Raw genomic sequence first — 18,344 nt, 5'->3', positions numbered from 1 at the left:
AAGTACTTTTTGGGGGGGAATTTTCATAGAATATACAAAAATGAAAAGGAATAGGGTTTTGAAATTCTAATATACTCCTAAGTGTAATGACAACAACAGATGGTACTCTACTAGACAAATTCCTTAATTCCAAAGCTCTGCCTCACCAAGTTATACAATGGCTATCTGTGAACTAGTGCAATCTTCAAAGGTTATGCAAGATATTTTCATACCACCACAAACACCATCGTAAAGAACAAAGTATGTAAATGATAGAAGTTAAACATGTGAATTGATAAAGTTTAGGCTAAGTTAACACAACCATTTAGAATTTCTAAAATGTCAAAAGTATGGACCAACTTTTTTTTATCAAAACACCAAATGTTTCATTGCAATCACCACGCTTCATCTACTAAACTTAATCTAAATGAGGAAATTAAGAGAACAAGCAAGCCCTAGAACACATCAATTATTCACCAAACTTCAATGAAACCTCTATTGTCTCAGTAGCTCATAACAACAATATCAAAAATCCTCCTTTGATGCTTTCAATTCACTTTGTTACACATTTTCTTATATTTTCAAAGAATTCCCCTTCTTTTGTTTATCCTCATCAATCATTTCTCAACCCATGGGTGCAAACTTGAAGAGGGCAAAATTTGAGATCTAGCAAGAGAATTTTCATACTTAGCTAAATTTTATCTATTCCTTACAATTCCTTCCATGGAGCACAAATTTTCCAATACTTCATCATTTTTCAATCCATGAAGAAGAATTTTTCTAGCACTAAATTTTCTTCCACGAAGGAGAAATTTGTCAACAATTTGTCTCCTTTTTATCTTTCCCTAAAGGAGAAATTTCTAACCCATTTTTCTTCCATGAAGGAGGAATTTTCCAACACTAACATTTTTTTTCCATGAAGGAGTAATTTTCCAACACTTTGTCATTCTTCATCTTTCCGCGAAGGATAAATTTTCCAACACTTGGTCATTTTTCTTCTGGAAAGGAGAAATTTTCCAACACTTGACCATTTTTCTTCCATGAAGGAGAAATTTTCCAAGATTTCCATTTTTCCAAGATTTTGAAATTTTTGAAGAGTTTTCATTTTTTCCAAGATTTCAAGTCTTTTCACTTTTGGGTATTCGAAGGGTGTTTGCAATCTTAACCATTTTCTGATTGACTAACATGCTTGTTCATTCTTCTGGATATAGAAATAGATACCCTTTTATCTCTTTATCAACCAAATTGCAGTTGTTGTCAAAGTATACCTACCAAAAATAGGCTTTTCAAAAATAGTAAGTTGTTCCAGAGTCAAAATAGGGCCAATCCAAGAGATAATGAAATTTACTAAAAGTATACTTACTAAAAATAGTAAGTTGTTCCAAAATCAAAATAAAGTCAAACTAGGAGGCTGTGGAACTTACTAAATATAATCATACCAAAAATAGAAATTTCATAAAATAGCAACTATCTCAAGACATTCAATTCTCAGTTCAAGGAACCAAGTGGATAACACTTATCCAAACTTGGCCAATTTTACCAATTCTCATTCAAAACAAGGGAACCTTGCGGGATTGAGCCTAAAACTACCAAGAACTAAAGTCAAAAGGACAAGACCAAGAGCAAAGAGAGGGAGTCCCCATTCGCAATGGGTGCGATGTGTGATTAGATCACAATAGGTTTGCTTGTTCTTTTTGTTGCTAGCTACCCATAGGTCCCATAGGTTGTTTAGCCTCGTAGATATAAAAACTTACATTCAATGACTACTCTCAACACTTCAACTCTAGTATTTGCATGAAATGAAAACAAACATGCATTCATTGAAAATTTGTATTGTAACATGTGCAAAGGCAAGCACCTACAAAATCAAGCCTTAAAACTAGCCAACAAACACTTTCTATCATCCTTCTTTTCTAAATAATTATCTTTAGTCTTCAAAACTTCTATCATATTACAAATGATGGTGTTGCCAAAAGATTGTAGCTCAACATGTTGGACACATTCTCGTAGATTCAAACTCTCATGAGTGAATTTGATGGTTGAGATCATTGTAATCCCCTATATCAATTGGCGTGATGGTATTTTGTATTCTGGATCAAATCCAGGTAAACTAGACTCGGCCAAAATTAAATGCAAGAATGTCACTAAATGATTTGATTGCAACTGTCACTGTTAAGTGCAAAATTGTTGGTTGCTCTGCTTTAGTCCTCTTCATCCCATTTTGCAGGATTGAAACTTGTCCTCACTTTATTTTTCCAATAGAAATCGGCAAATTTTCAAGTGAGACATCCATAGAACATAATTTCAATTCCTCTTTGATTGCGATGCTTCTTCCGTGGTCATTGAAAAAAATTTAACTGAGACATTTATAGAACATAATTTCAATTCCTCTTTGATTGCGATGCTTTTTCCGTGGTCATTGAAAAAATGATATATGAATTATTTTTTCAAACTGCAAACATACAGGATTGTACAAAACAATATTTTCCAATCATGAAGCTTAGAGTGCACGTTACGTTTCTTTAGAACAAATTAACAAAGGAGATGAGGATCACTCCTTCCACAGCCTTCTAGAATAGGAAGCGTCCATCAAATCAATCTCACTGTCTATTTATGTTCTTGAAGCTTGACGGACTTCATATTAAGGTCTTCGAGCATTTATGTAGATCAGTTTAAAGAAAACATGATTGAAGGTTAAGAAAAAGTTCTGATCTCCTATATTGGTTAATTGGACTTAAACTTGAAAACATCCATAACTATTGGACTAAGCCAGTTACTAGCTAACCTTTGAAACAGAACAAGGAAATAGAGATTGAATTCCTGTGAAAGGAGTTACTGTTGTATTCTTTGCAGCCAAGAAGCCAATTATACACTTAAATGGCGTTCATGAGACGCACACCAGAAAAATTGACGAGCAAGCAGGTTGCACAGCTAAAAAGTTTGATGTAAAGATTACAGTCAAGATCTCATATTTAAAGGCATGAACAGATTATCTCTATTCTAAGCCTCTGAAAGATTATGCAACCTACTCAAAAATGTCAGAATTGTTCCAGTGAGACCTATGAGTACTTGACCTTAAGCTTTATCGTCAGAGGACAGACGCCAATACCCAGCCAATGCACTGCCAAAAATTGAGTGGCAGACACTGGAGACAGCACATGGCACTGCCGTCAAAGGATTGCTAAAATGCTGGCCTGCAAGGACAACTCCTAGAACAGAATTCTGCAGCATCAAACATACAGAATGTTACTATTGTAGTTGGATAAACAGATGCTTTGAACACCAACATATAAATGTACACATACTTTTTAAATGACACTTGGAAAAACTCGTGCATACATAAACTATCAAAATACTTGCTAGAAACATGCCTGCATGCCAACTTCTATAGAGATGGTCCTCGATGTCGAATTATTGAAGCCAAGAAGCTTAGAAAGTATAAAACCAAAGAAGAATCCAGCCGTATGAAGAGCGCCTACTGCTACAACAACTTGTCCACCAGAAGACAGAATAGCGGCGGAATTCTGTGCTATTGCACTAGCACAGAGTAATGAGACAGCAAGAATTGCTACAAGAGGTGTAAATGGAGAAAGTTTGCTCACCATATTTGGAATATATTGATTCATAAGGGCTCCCGCTACAACTGGTAGAAGAACCACCTATTCAATTAGAGGTCAATCAGTCAAATATAATTTACTGATTCAAAAACAAAACGAAAACAAAGCACCATATAAAAAAATTACCTGTAGCGTTGAGGCAAGCAGACCACCCGCATCAACTGCAACATACTGTCCTGCAAGTTTTGCCGTTAACATGGGCGTCATTATCTGCCAGCCAAGTGTTTATGAGCCAGAAAAGTAAGACACTGCCTTGATAGAAAACCCTAAATCCAATTCAATAATTCCAGGGAAAATATAATTATGTGCATATAACAAAGAGTCAAAAGTATGAAAAGGATACCACGGCTAAGAAGGTGCTAGCAGCCGTCATAAGAACAGAAAGCGCCACATTTCCCCTGCACAGCAGTCCAACAGCTGAATGCTAGATGTTCTTATTTTAACTCGCAAGAGTCTGCATCTGCAATGGCATGCATTAAATGAAAATAAGAAAGGGATCAATTGAAATACACACCGTGCTAAATAAGTGACCACATTACTTGCAGTTCCTGCAAAAAATTACTCTTCAGATTGTTTTTTCCATAGAAGACTGCTAACACATTAAGCTGTAAATTTTATAAAAACCAAAACATGAAACATGTTTTGACACAAAGTTGCTTGAGATTTTAGAAAAATTTAGGAAAACTATAATCGGCAGCAATTGATAGAAACAATTTGATTCAGGCACAATGTCAGAACAATAAACTACCTCCCGGACAGCAAGCAACCAATACTAATCCTGCTGCATAATGGGAAGGCAAGCTCAATAATTTGCTTACAAGAGCTCCTGAAATTGGCATGACCTACAAGCAGGAGCATGCATATTAGAAAATCACATCCTCTATACAGCCATTCAATAGCATAAAAGAAACCGATTCTAGATCTTATTAGGCATGGTAAGTACTAAGAACTACAGAACATCAATAAAGACCACTCCAACGGCTGTAATACTAAGCATTAAGACTGGACCTATGTTGTGAAGGACAATTCTATCACAGTATATCAATAGAATATGTTCACAGTAACAATTATATAACAACGTGGGAAAATAATAGTGAGTAAAATGACCGCAATATAGAAGTTGCTAAGAAACTGCTTTGTTTAGTACTTGTGTTCACTATCTGTGAGTATTCCATTAACATTCAAAAACAATGGCTTTCCTGGTATCGCTAAAGTATAACATGGAAAAGAGATATGCTGCACCCACACAGAAGAAAATGTATGCAATAATAAAACAAATAGTTCAGATACAGACTCTTGCGAAAATAGAGTAGAAAATAATTTATATGAAATAGAGAATTACATGTGATCTAATCTCAATGCGTGTCATAACAGAGAATAAAGTTCATGTCAGAGTACATGCATGTGGAAAGAGGCTTTGGTTTTCCTACAAATTCAAGTTACTGATAAGAAAAAAGTAGAATTGGCCTACAATGACGCCAAGATGATTTTTCTTTGAAAGAGCTACTCCTGTTGAGAATAAATGAAAATTCAAACCGTAAAAAGTATTAGATGGAAACCTTCACAACCAGAAAACAATCACAAATCAACGATCAAGGTTTTCTAGCTTAAAGTTTTCACAGCTTCTGAATCGTCCAAAACAAAAAAATATTTCCAACAGAAAACATCTGGAAATGCCAACATTCAAAGCTCAAGAAGTATAAAAAGACACCATGCATCCAAGATGTGGAAGGAAAGTGAGGAAATGAATTTCAGGAATGAGCAAAGAATCACGAAAATCCCAGAAACAGTTCAGGCATTGCAAAGCAAATAGGTAAAATATCTCCATCTGCCAGAAATATTGTTATAAAACTTCATGCCATGCCACATAGCATGTGATTCAGGAATATCATGTACAACCAGCGAGCAGCCTTATTTACTTTCACAATTTTACAATTAAAAAAAACTGCCACCTGTTCTAGAGCTTTTTAACTGGCCAGCAAACCACATTTAATTTGAGGCGTGCTTCTTAGCCATCTCCAGAAAGCACCACGCATATAGGTGTGATTAATATTTGGATACCGAATAGTAGAATACATATAATTACAATTGGTTATATAATAAACTAGGATTTGCATCGACTTACATATGTGAAGAAGACCTTAAATTCAAGCATTTAAATTATATTAAGAAATGATGTTCTAGTCTATCTATCAGATTATGTTGCCCTTTTTTAATTGATAGCTAGATTTGAAGAGCAATTTGATTTCCATCAAATCTATGGAACATTTTATAATCATGACATTGTCACTGGTGATAAAATACTCAACTGTATACTGCAGCACAACTCCTGCCAATAATTCCTTGGGCATCGCCAACGCACCTTGTAAATCTTTCAAGGAAAGTGTCATGCCCATTCCTGCATGCAGAGAAAAAGCCCTGCCACCTTTTTATTGGCATTTTGACAAACCATAATAGTTGCTAAGCCCATAAGAGATATGTATAAGCTAGGAAATGGAAATGAAAAGACACAATATGCATTAATAAATTCATAAATAAGCTCTACATGGATGCCATACAACAAAAACTTTTAATGTAGTGCAGTTGCGCTGCATTGACAGTAACTCAAACTTCACAAGCACAAATTACAGAGATGCGTACCGACTCCACTAAATCATAGGACAAGAACATGATCGTTAGAAACTGTGCAATCGATTCCTCAGAAAAAATCATCATAGCATTATATATCATTGCTTTGACTGTCAAATTATTGAGGAAGCATAAATCAAATCTCAAACTTTTTGGTAGTAATAAGATGATATACAAAAATGTGAGGTGCATCTACATCTCTAAAATCAATACAGCAGAAACAATCTCCATTGCATGTTTCTCCATTTAATGGCTAAACTTTAACAACAATATCTCCATTTAATGGCTCAACTTTGACAACAATACCAATTCGAAGATCAATCTAAATGATCTTATGAATGTGGGGAATCAGCATTTGATGGGAAGAAGCTTACCAAAGACCGGCAAAACAAAGGCTGCATCCTGAATATCCTAAAGGAAGGAAAAACTGTGATAGAATGGGTCAAAGCAACACTGCCATGCTATACTGTATGCCTTGACCATTTTACGCTACACAGGGATAAGAATATACTGAAATGATGTGAGATTATGATAGAGTTGCAATCTCTCTGTGTGACAAGGCAAGCAGAATCTTGAAGATGGTTGGGAATCCAAAGGAATCAAGAACGGGAAGGTTAAGCTGCACAAACACATGAAGATGCCAGCTGAACATACATCAACCTGTTGTCCTTACAAAAAACAACGTGCTAAAGAATATAATTGTAACCATAATACCAAAAACATTTTTAAAATAGAGAAATTGGTACCTTTCTAAAAATAACATGCTGCACAATCTAAAACCTAAAAAGTTACATTTAGCTTTAACATATTTTCCTATTCTACAAAATCAGCTAAAACTCTAGACATTTCTGATTATGATCCTTTTTGGAATGAAAAAAGGGTTCAATCGGCATGTGGATTTGTTCAGAGCACGTACTTTTTCACCCAGATTTGTTTGGAATCATGTCTGCACGTACTCATGCAATTCAGCTGCATCAAGTCGCTTCCAAGATAATCCTTGGGCAATTGTTGAAAATAGGGTGCTTTTTGTTGGTGTAGCGATTATATCTCCAATGAGATCCCTCTTCACCACCAGTACATGTTTTTGGTGTGATGGCAAAATCTACATGGTACCAGAGCGCAGGGTGCTAGAAAGAAGAATAAAATTTCTTTTGCAGGTATGGAAGTTTAGAGCTCAAAAGGAATGAGATTTTCATTGTCTTGAAGGGTTTCTCTTACTGGATTTTGTGTATTCATGACCTGAGATAAAGTTTCATTAATAGGGACTTAATCATGTCTTCTAGTAATTATTTTCATCATTATATTGTCAAGCTGACCTCAGAGAACTCTTAATCTTGGGAAGAAGGGATAAAGAATCATTGTCTTGAGCAAGATCTACTATTCTATCTCCTTGGACATGTTCCTAAGCCAAGAATTTTGAGTAGAAAAAAGCATGGTTGAACAGTAACGACATGGTTTATGGACTAATATGACTTACTATTTCTGAGGATATTATACATCATATAGAGCACACTGAGTGCCCTTTCATTGCTTGGACCATCATCCAAAAATTGTTTGGAAATACTAGTTCTTCATCTGAAAGTGATGTTTCCTTGGAAGACCAAGCTTGTATGGATGATACCACAATTTCTATTGCCCCAACTTGTGTGAACACGTCCTCTTTGGATGATCAGTTTGTTGATACCTCATCTGCTGTTGCTTCTTCAGAGTTATACGTCACTTCATTGAAAGCTTCCAATGATTCATTGCAGCAGGATAATTTATTTCTTTTGGATTTCAGTTGAATGGGATCAATTTGTACTAGACATATCCTTTTTGTTTATAGAATCCCTCATTGAGATCTAAATGACACTATTAACAGCATACATATTCTCTTTGACAAGGATGATTCTCCTTTAGTTGTTGTGGGGGATCCTTCTTATCCTCTTCTTCACTATCTATATTATCATTCCTCGCAGTTTAATATGAGTGATCTCTTTGCCTTCTAAGGAGATATCTCAGTCTTTGGACTATAAACTATATTGGTCTTCGTCGCATTTTAGTTTTTTTATATTCAAGAGTGCTTGATTTCATTATGACAACTTCCAGCATGGAGACAACTGAGGAGATTTCAAAGACAAGTACATTGTTTTTCTTCCTACATATTCCTTTCAGAAATGGAGAGATTTCATTCATACATATTTGGTTTTATCTCTTCCTAAAAGGAGGAATGTTGTTCGACAATCATGGAGCATCTTCTACATCCAATTTCGAGCATCTACCACTGACTACATTTTGTGGAGGGATCCATTGTCTCTTCCATTTCACTTTGTACAAGACCTTCTCAAGATGAAGGATATTGCAGCATAGTTGCTACCATGCAGATTTAGTGTCTATTTTGAGGGGGGGTTCATTCCTACTGGGTTTTCCCTCTTTCCTCTTTCCTCCTTTCTTTCCTTAGGCTTTTGTCTTCTTTGTTAGTCTAAGGGGGGATGTTAGAACTTAGAAAATAAAACTTTGCATGGTATTGGTTTGTTATCCATGTTTTTTTGGATAAAGCATCTTCTCTTAGTGTATAAGCTAACTAAGGAATACTTCTGATCTTATCAGTTTTATTCTCATTTTTCCTTTGCTTTACACTTTGAGGAAGTCTATATTATTGTAATTCTTCATGATCAATTTCTGAGAAGTTTCATTTTTCATCTTCTACCTGAGTTTTTTCTTTCTACAGCTGCATATTTTGTTCTATCATTCTAGCTGGATTATTTACCAGTTAAGCTAAGATTTTACATGGTATCAGAGCAGAGGTCATCGGTTTGAGTCCCTCAAGCCCTTTAACCTTTCACCCAAGTAGGCTTGGATAATCAACATGGAATGTAGTGGGTGCAAATCCCACATGATAAATGGTTGTATCCAGCTCCATTGTATCAGGGGGTGTTGGCATAGAGACTATATCCCCAATGAGATCTCTCCACACCACCAGTACACTTTTGGTGTGATGGCAAAATCTACACTTTTTCCACACTACACAATGAAATTTGCTGAAAATATACTCTCATTCCCTTTTGATGGTGTTTATTGGCGTCTGTATATAGACTGGCAGGGACTTCTGCCAGCTAACAAAAACTCCCATGATATACAAGTGTGTTCTACAGGACAGCATTGAAAATGCCGAGTTATTTAGTCTTACACGGCACCAGTTATATTTTCGTCTTGCTGAAAGGTATTCACTTTAGGAGCTCAAATAGCCAAACAATGCAACCTGTCGTTTCAGTCCCGGATGGACTTGGTGTGTGTTCCTAAAAGCTTGGAATGCATGTGAATCATTTGTGCCCATACAAAAATCATTTGGGCCACTTTATCTTTGAAATTTATTCGGGTAATTATTTTTAATTATTTAAGATAGGTTAAGATAATGGATTCAATTCATAAGATTCTGTTATTTTATTTAAACAGTTATAGAAAAATTGGAAGCAAGTCTTTGTTTTTGTATTTTTGTTATATCCTTATCTTGTTTGAATTAAATAAAAGCTAAGACTATATATTTGTAAATTTCATTCCTTTTGTCATTAATAAATCATGATAAGGAAGAGAGCATTTTTGAAAGAAAAATCATTCTAGAAATTTAAACAGTTTAACAATTATCAAAATAATAGAAATTTAAATAGTTTAACAATTATCAAAATAATTTAAATATACTTCTATGCATTAGATTCTGGATTATATGTTTGAGTTCAAATCTTAGCACATGTTGTAACTTTTTTATGAATATTTCTAATTTTATAAATTATTGTTAATATTTTTATAGAAAATAGATTTTGATTTTAATATTTAAGAAAAAAATTAATATATAGTGTTGTAGATTTATAATATAAAAATCTTATAACTTTTTTTAAACTGTTGATAAAATTGTTGGAAAGTCAAACACCAAACACATATTGATATCAAATGATCAAATTCATAAATTCATAAATTCTATGTATATTTTTTAGTTTGGGTGAATTTTGTTTAACAAATGCATAATATTAAACATCATAAATCCAATTCCTTTCTTAAGCTGCAGATATGTATAAATTTATATATGTTGTTCCTACACATATATAACGACATACTACTCATATACTCGTACGGTCATACCCCATTCACAATTCCAATTCAGCGAGGCATTTTCATCATAACCATCCAAATAAGCAGAACTATGAAATTTATACCTAATTGAACATACGTGGACAATGAAGTCCAATAAAAATAACTCATTGTAACAAACACAACCATTTCAATGCAGTCCCGTGGAGGGGGCTACGCCCAGTGATCATTTGATAACATGTTTATCCTGCCACGAGAGGATGTAGAATCTACCCCAAAAGATAGAACCATTATTTGTTTTCCCCACCTGCACTGAGCATGTACATAAAGTTGGAAAATTCAAATTTTCCTTGACCTGATTGAGATGTTTGCGGCCAAATGTGTCTGGTTATTTGCATTTTTCACAATCCCTTTTCAGCTTAATTCTCTGTAAAAGTATTTCATTTATTAGCCATAAATTATAGAGAAGATCGACCAAGTGCATGAGACCAATATTAACACAAAACTTAAGAGACCTCTCTCTGCAGAATCCACCAAGAAACAATGGCAAAACCCTTACATAAAGCCACAATGTTAAAGTTATGTCTAATTGTTTAGAAATCCTTTTAAAAAAAGATAAGGTTACAACTATAAGTACCACAGAGTACGCAGTCAAAGTAACCATGTTCACAGCATCACAAGCCACTAAACAATCAGCTTGTCTTTTCTACCTATGTAACTAGCAAGGATGGGAAATCTCTACCTCGACTATTTGAGTTCCCATCAGGCTTAATTTTCTACCTTACTTTGGCTGCTTTACCAATTCGAAAAATTGCTGAGTACCCTAGTTTGATGATATTTGTAAAGATAGCAAATCTAGGATCTGCCGCTTTAAAAAGCATTCTTAAAAATATTCAAAATACATTGAAGAAAAAGAAAAGGAAAAAACCTTACAAAGTGCTCTGGTAATTTCATCATTCCAATTGCTAACCATGCTATGGCAACAAGGATCCTGGTTTAGGAGCACAAACAAAAAAAGTCACTTATTCTCTTTGGTCTTACTTGTCTCATTTTATCTTCACAAGTTCTAGAGGCATAGCTTATCTTATCATCACTTCAGGAGCATAGATGAAAACTAATGCTGTCTTGTCCTTACAAGTTCTAGAATCATATTGGATCTTAACCTATTCTCACAAGTTCTAGAAGCATATTGGATCTTAACGTATTCTCCCAAGTTCAAGTAGTTTCCAAGAAGTGGAGGGTTGTAAAAAGATGGCCAGAAACACCATTCTAACAGCTGCTTCTGCCCGCAATCAAAGGGCTGGCTTTTTGTTGTGCCTGCGACATGGATCGTTCAGATTGGCTGAGAATTGATCAGCATCAGAGTAAATTGACTGCATATTGGTCAGCAGAAGTATTGGTCTGAGTGACCAAGTTTAAAACATAATTTATGATATCAGCAAAAGTGCTTGAGTATTGCTGCGAGCCTAAGTTACTGGTAGCTTCTTTTTGCAGTTGTATTATTTGGAATTCACCGTGACTGTCTGCCACTGCATGTGCCGGTGTATTAAAGTTTTAAAAAATACTGAGAATATACAGATTTTTATTCATATTCCAGCTCCAATCATATCATGTCTAGGTTATGGGGTTTTACACAATCACTACAGGCTACTCAGAACAATACAGAAGACAAGAAAGTCTTTTGGCAAAAAAAAAGGATACGCTGAAACAGGGCAAGCAGTCCCAAAAAAATAGATAAAAACATGTATTATTTGATAAAGCAGACTTACCAAAAACTCCAATCTTGCATGGGAGTCCTGCTTTATTTTTGCAATAAAAACTACTGCCTAAATAAAGTTAAAATAGTTCCATCTTATATGAAGAACTTCGAAGCATCAACTATCTACATACTCTCCCTTGATGGACTCCAGTTTGATCTTAAAGTGTCAAAAACTTATTTTCTTTCTCCAATAATTTTAGCTAATTTTTAAAATCTTCATTTTTCTATTTCATTTCATCAAACAATTTTTAATTTTCCTTTAATTCTACATTCTCCTCTTTAACTTTCTCCATTTTTTCTTCAAAATTTTCAATATGATAAAAATATTTATCTCTCCTTTCCAAAGTTTTTAAAACTTCCTACAAATTCTGAATTACACTTTTCTAATTTTAACAATTCATCGTTTAAAATGTCTTTCCCACAAATCATACTCAAATTTTCTTTTGTTCCTTTTTGCTTGTCTTTTCCATTGAAACAATAAAATAAAATCATCCCTTTCAGAAAAAGAATACAATTCTTCCTATCTCTTGATCAAAACAAAGAATTTGAATTCTCTTCTCTAAATTTTACCAATTTTGAAAAATGCTACAACTTTCACAAATTTTTTTCCTTTTTCTAATGTGGTGAACTCTTCCAACAACAGATAAATCACTCTTGACCTCTGACATCTAAACCTTCTCAGACATCTTCCTTCTGCTAAATCTTCTCTTCAAAAAATAACAACCTTCCTTTAACTTGCAACACTCTAATATCTTTTGGATTTTTTTAATAACTTCAGCTCTTTTAACAACTTCAGCTCTTCCTTGATTCTTAACTTATAGAATATTTGCAGATACTTTTCTTAATGACCCACGATTTTATAACCTCTGTTATGATAATCTCATGCCCACATTCTTATTCTCAATCTTCTGTTCTGATTCCATTTGTAAAGTTTGAAAACAAAGAGATATTAAGAAACACTGTGAACACAGATTTTTACAGAAAACAAGGAGATATTAAAAAATACTACGAACACAGATTTTAACAGAAGCTGCCTTGTGTTGAGGCTGAATTTCAATGGCTCTGTATTTTAAATCTTAAGTTCTAATGAAGTTTGTGTTAACTTCTCATTGAGTTGTTTGTTTGAAATATTGGGTAAATGTGATCTCGATACTCCAAAATTGTTGGATTTTTTAGATTGGCCCACTCCAGCTACTGCGCCTGATGCACTCTAAAAAAAGTTTGTTCCATTACTTTGAGCAAGCCATTGACGTTACCTTTGTTTTTCCATGTATAAAATTTAATATCGGGTTTACAAAATATGCTGCAATTCACTTCTAGTTTACTCTAGCATTCCCGAAATTTCGACAGAATCATGTTACTTAGACTCCGAGACGAAGCCAGAAATGGATCTGCCAAATGATTTTCAAATCTATGGTGCTATATCCTACCTAGCCAGCTAATGCAAGTAGAAATTCATATTAATAAAAAAGTTCAGCAATATTCTTTAACAAACTATAACTAACTTACTGCATTGCTTGAATCTGCCCTAAGAATAAATATTACTTAAAAATATAAACTTACCTAACATGGTTAGGGTAAGGCCAGCAATCTGCCACTTCCCTCTGATCCAAAGAAAAGCTTGAGGACGACTTAGACCGGCAAAGCAAGCCAATGCAACCCACAATGGAAATCCAGCAGACAGAATATCTCCTATCCGTAAAATCGTACCACTCCATCCATCCTCATTCAATCCCTCACTCGACTGCCTTGTACAATCAACCTGAGTTACTTTCCCAGATCGAAACTCATGGAAACTCCATTGTCTTTTAAATGGGTTCGCATTTATCGGTTTCAATGAAATCTCAATACTGCTAAGTGGTGAGAAGATTTGGGGGTTTCTGAGAGTTCCTGAATAGTGTGAACACGAGATCGGAATTGGGTCATTAATAGGAGACCGAGCTGAAGGCAAGTGTGAAATTTGGGACCTCCAAGGTGAGCAAGAAGCTGAGTAGCAGATTCCAGCCATTGGAAATCGATCTTACACTCTCACAGAGATTAAATGTCAAAATATATGGCGGAAGGCCAGTGATTGGGATTTTAAGTGGTCTTGACATTTTCTGTACACTACAGTTAATGACATGTACGTTATTTTTCTGCATTTTTTTAAACGGGTGAGGCTGCAGATAAAGTATGCCGCTTCTTTTAATTACAAATTTGTTCTTTCATATTTATTTGGTCTTTTAATATTTAATTATTTATCATATTAAACATTGTTCGTTTTATTAGTCCAGTGTTATATTATACATTTTATGTAATATTTAGTCAACAATTTTATTAAGAGTTGATTGATCATTTTATGTATTTTAGTTGGTTTTGATAGTTTTAAGAAATTAAAGTTGATTTCATAATTTTATGTGTTGCACCATTTTTGGTCATTTTGTGTTTTAAACTTTCCTCTTAGTCACTCTTAAGTATGTTATTTTACCGACCTATGTTCCAAAAAATTGACTAAGTCTATGATTGGGATTTGGTAGGAGTCGCTTCTCATCAGGAGTTCCCCCACTCGCGTTATGTGAAAAATCCCCAGGTCGGGTGCGCACACGAGTTGTCTCCCTTTAGTAATGTTTTCCCTTTTAGAAGTGTCTTAGGTTCCCCCCGATGAGAAGGGAATTGTCAAGTCCACAATGTTACTCTTAAGTGGTGGAGTTTAGATTTTCCCAAACTCCCCTTCTCCGTTGCATGGAAGTGAAGTGTTCCCAAGGAGATCTCGCATAACTAAAGACTTTTGCCTCACAATAAGAAGTTCAAAGTTAAAAGGATAATCAAGTGGAGTTCTTATGAAGGCATTGTTCGGAGGAGCACCTCATCCCAGAGATTCCCACAATCAAGAAAAAGCAAGTAAAATTAAAGTATTTGGGAAAGAAGCAAAAGTGCTTCTCTAGCGCCCAAGGGGAAGTATGTACTCCTAGAAGCTGACTTTTCGAAGCCCGATAGAGATCATATGCCTTAGCCAAATTTGATACCAGGAAATCAAGTTTTTTTTCCCTGCTCTCTTAGGGTAGTAGATTTTATAAAAGGTCAGATCTATTGAAGAAAAAGTTGTACGGAGAGGAAGTGGATGGCATCTTTCTGCTCATTAAATTACTGCATTAATATTGGAAGATCTTATCGTTAAGCTCCAAAGTATGCCTAAATTTAATGCAAATCATTTCTCAAATATTTTTGGTCATTGATCAAAAGGAAAGATTTATAAAGTAAATATTGACCCACATTTTTTATCATCTCGCTCTCTAATGACCATTTTTTAATTGTGTAACCTGTTATTGCTTGAATGTTTATAAGTTGTCATGGTTGCTAGATTCATAGGATACGATAGTTTGAATGGTATCAACTATACCAAGAGTTTAAGTGATACCCAATTAATATTCTATGACCTAGGTGATTTGTATCAAAGATTGCAGGCAGACCCCATACATCTAGTCACTCAGAGATTGAAGGAAAGTGGTTTGGTTGAGATGGTGGGATTTCCAGTAGCAATGCAAGCATCAGAGCTCATCATGGAGTGCATCTCACACTACGATGTCAACACTTGACAAATTAAGATGCCTGGAGATGAAGTACTAATCTCCCTTGATCGGAATACATTGCAAAACACTTTTTGACTCTCAGAAAGGAAGGTGTATAATGAAATGGACTTCTAGAACTCAACCTCCATGTTTAATGAGAAGAAAGTGGCATAGAGAGCAGATATGGTATCTGTGTGGTTCCAGACCCCTCGAGGTTAGAAAAGTAAAAGTACCAAAAACCCTATATGGTACTAATTTGAAGACGGAGATCATTGATATCATGGTCCTACTACACAGATTGAAGGGTGATGAGGATTCGCTCAACTTTATAGAGCACTACTTCTATTTGGTGCAGGCAGTATGTGCAAAGGGCGAATATGTGGATTGGGCATAGATTATCTATGACAATCTCTCCAGTTGGCTCCAAATAACTAAGGCTCGGAAGTAGTTTTATATATCCTCTTACCTAATTTATGCTCTAGCGACCATTCAATTGTGGTCAGGGTTGCTACACGTGGAAGAATTTGACATAGATATACGCATCTATGACTTCTACCCGTGCTTGCAATTGCACAGAAGTTATGTGGATTTCATGAAGATCAGTGACGCTTTCACAATACAGATATACAGGATGCTTCAAGGGTGTCTAGAACAATGTCTTTCCCCAGAGGAAGTGGTCATGGTGACTCAATTTGGAAGCTTCTTTATCCACTTCATAGCCTACTCGTATATAACAATTGTTGGATTTGATGTTTTCTCCTAGAAGCTTCCCAGATATCTGAATGACCGAATTGTGTTAGTAGAGATGTGCTGACAAATTCTAGAAGTGAATGAGTTCTGTTCAAATGCAAAGAAGGAAAGAATTTCAAATTTTGATTTCAATAAGAGAATACTTGTGTGCTTCCTGATCAAATGCTAAAAATATGTTAAAGGCTTTCAAAGAGAAGTATAAGCCTAATTCGTATGAATTAATCATGTTGAAGTTCGACCGTGTAGACTATATTAAGGACAATCTATAGTTGGGGTCTTCATTTAGGCATGTTCCTACCCTAGAAGACTATTGGGCCAATTGTGTGGATGAATTTAAGAGCTGGGAGAGATTTTTCTCAAGGATGACCATCAATTAGGTAAAGCTATATGGCATAAATATTGATGTAGAAGGAGTCAAGGATGATGGATAGAACATGAAATCTTCCACATATTTAAACCAGATTAGAAACATTACAATAGATTTGACCCCTCCTCTTTGGCCCTACTATTGGTACTATAGAGAAGTTAACTACTAGAGTTATCAAAAGAACAGACAAATGGGTCAAATGTACCAAGGCTTGAAGAAAGTAAACTAGTGGCTCTCTATCAAGATTGTAGTTAGTGCAATCCTCCACCACCACTTCCTCAAGCACAGTGGCCACTACAACCACCAGTTTAGTAGGTCCATCTCAAACAGACGAAGGAAGTGGAGGAGATCAACCTTTGAAGAAGAACATTTCAATTACACCTACTTGGGGAGGTGGGCCAACTGTAGTAATTGGCTTGACAAGTTAGCCAAAGAAAAAGAAAGGAAAAAAAGCAAAGAAGGGTGTTGGAGTTCTTTCTGGTAAGGAACATATTAGGCCAGTCTAGACCTAATAGACAAACCTAAGGATCAGCTAAATCCTATACTCAATAGGGTTAAATCTTAGTTTTGGCCAACTTCAATAGAGTCACCTTAGGGATTGATATGACTAATTGATTTTATGATATTCCTCTCTTCAAAACTATCCCCTATAGCAGAAAGTAGTCTATGTTCTTCAGTGATTTTCTTATGAACTTCCTAATCATAGTAGCCAACTATAACCAAAAAGAAAGTAAATGCAAATAAGTAACGACTAACACTTTTAGTTCTTCATTACATAAAATGGTAAATTGATTGTTTGTTTGTTATGTATATTCTACAATTAGATGAACTATCAACTTGTTCTTGAACTTAATAGACTGGTGTCTTATCCATTGATATATAGAGTCAAAACCAACAAACTTGGACCTATTTAATGAGCTTGTAATTAAATATGTCAATGAATTTCATTCTTACCATATCCTTCCCATAAACCATAAACCCTATCACTTACAGAAAGTAATTACTTAATTCTTTGAATCAATAGCAATTAGTAAGAGATATACAATTTTACTTAAATTGCATTAAATTGAAAGAAACTTGTTCATTTCAATCTCATGATTATAGATGTCTAAGGAAGGAGACAAAACCCAAAGACACAAATGTGTAGAAATTTCTTCTTGTATTGATTTCCTTTGAAGATGATTACAATACTAATAAAGACTTGAAATACAACTCAGAACTTGACAATGGATGCTTGGTATTAACTTTATATATTCAAGTATACAAAACTGATTACATTTATATAACTACAAAACTAATTACATTTATATAACTACAAAACTTGGATGAACTATAAAAGAGACATAAAATAGGAAAATTCTACAGAATTTTGATCTCTACCCCACATCCAAGAAATCCTTATATAGGATTGTAACAAGCTATAGATGGGAGGAGGACACATGTCAAAACTTAAATGGATACAAAAGGTGGCAAGACATGTCCAAAAAGTTATACAAGACATTTATCAGTGTTCAATCCAAAAGAGGAAGTAGTTGAAAAAGTATTCAAGTGAAAATTTATGTCATGCACTTTGACTTTACACTCCTTTGTCTTCTATTGTCTTCATCTTCCTTTTAAAAGCTTCAAAATCA

The 18,344-nt window shown here is 34.8% G+C and overlaps 1 pseudogene across 1 annotated transcript; it reads right to left on the bottom strand.

The window, feature by feature from the left end:
• Positions 1-2,902: 2,902 nt before the first annotated feature.
• Positions 2,903-14,199, bottom strand: LOC149542576 (putative sodium/metabolite cotransporter BASS1, chloroplastic; annotated as a pseudogene). Its single transcript, XR_016355478.1, has 8 exons — positions 13,612-14,199; positions 5,906-5,994; positions 4,345-4,438; positions 4,111-4,144; positions 3,940-3,994; positions 3,723-3,806; positions 3,351-3,638; positions 2,903-3,201 (listed from the first exon to the last, which is right to left on the bottom strand). The product of XR_016355478.1 is annotated as a putative sodium/metabolite cotransporter BASS1, chloroplastic (transcript).
• Positions 14,200-18,344: the final 4,145 nt, after the last annotated feature.

This window comes from Cupressus sempervirens, chromosome 8, assembly GCF_028749045.1.
Source record: "Cupressus sempervirens isolate cs-2001-9-10 chromosome 8, ASM2874904v1, whole genome shotgun sequence".
NCBI lineage: Eukaryota > Viridiplantae > Streptophyta > Pinopsida > Cupressales > Cupressaceae > Cupressus > Cupressus sempervirens.
Note: the sequence above shows the minus strand (reverse complement) of the source record. Positions and strands in the feature narration are given on the sequence as shown.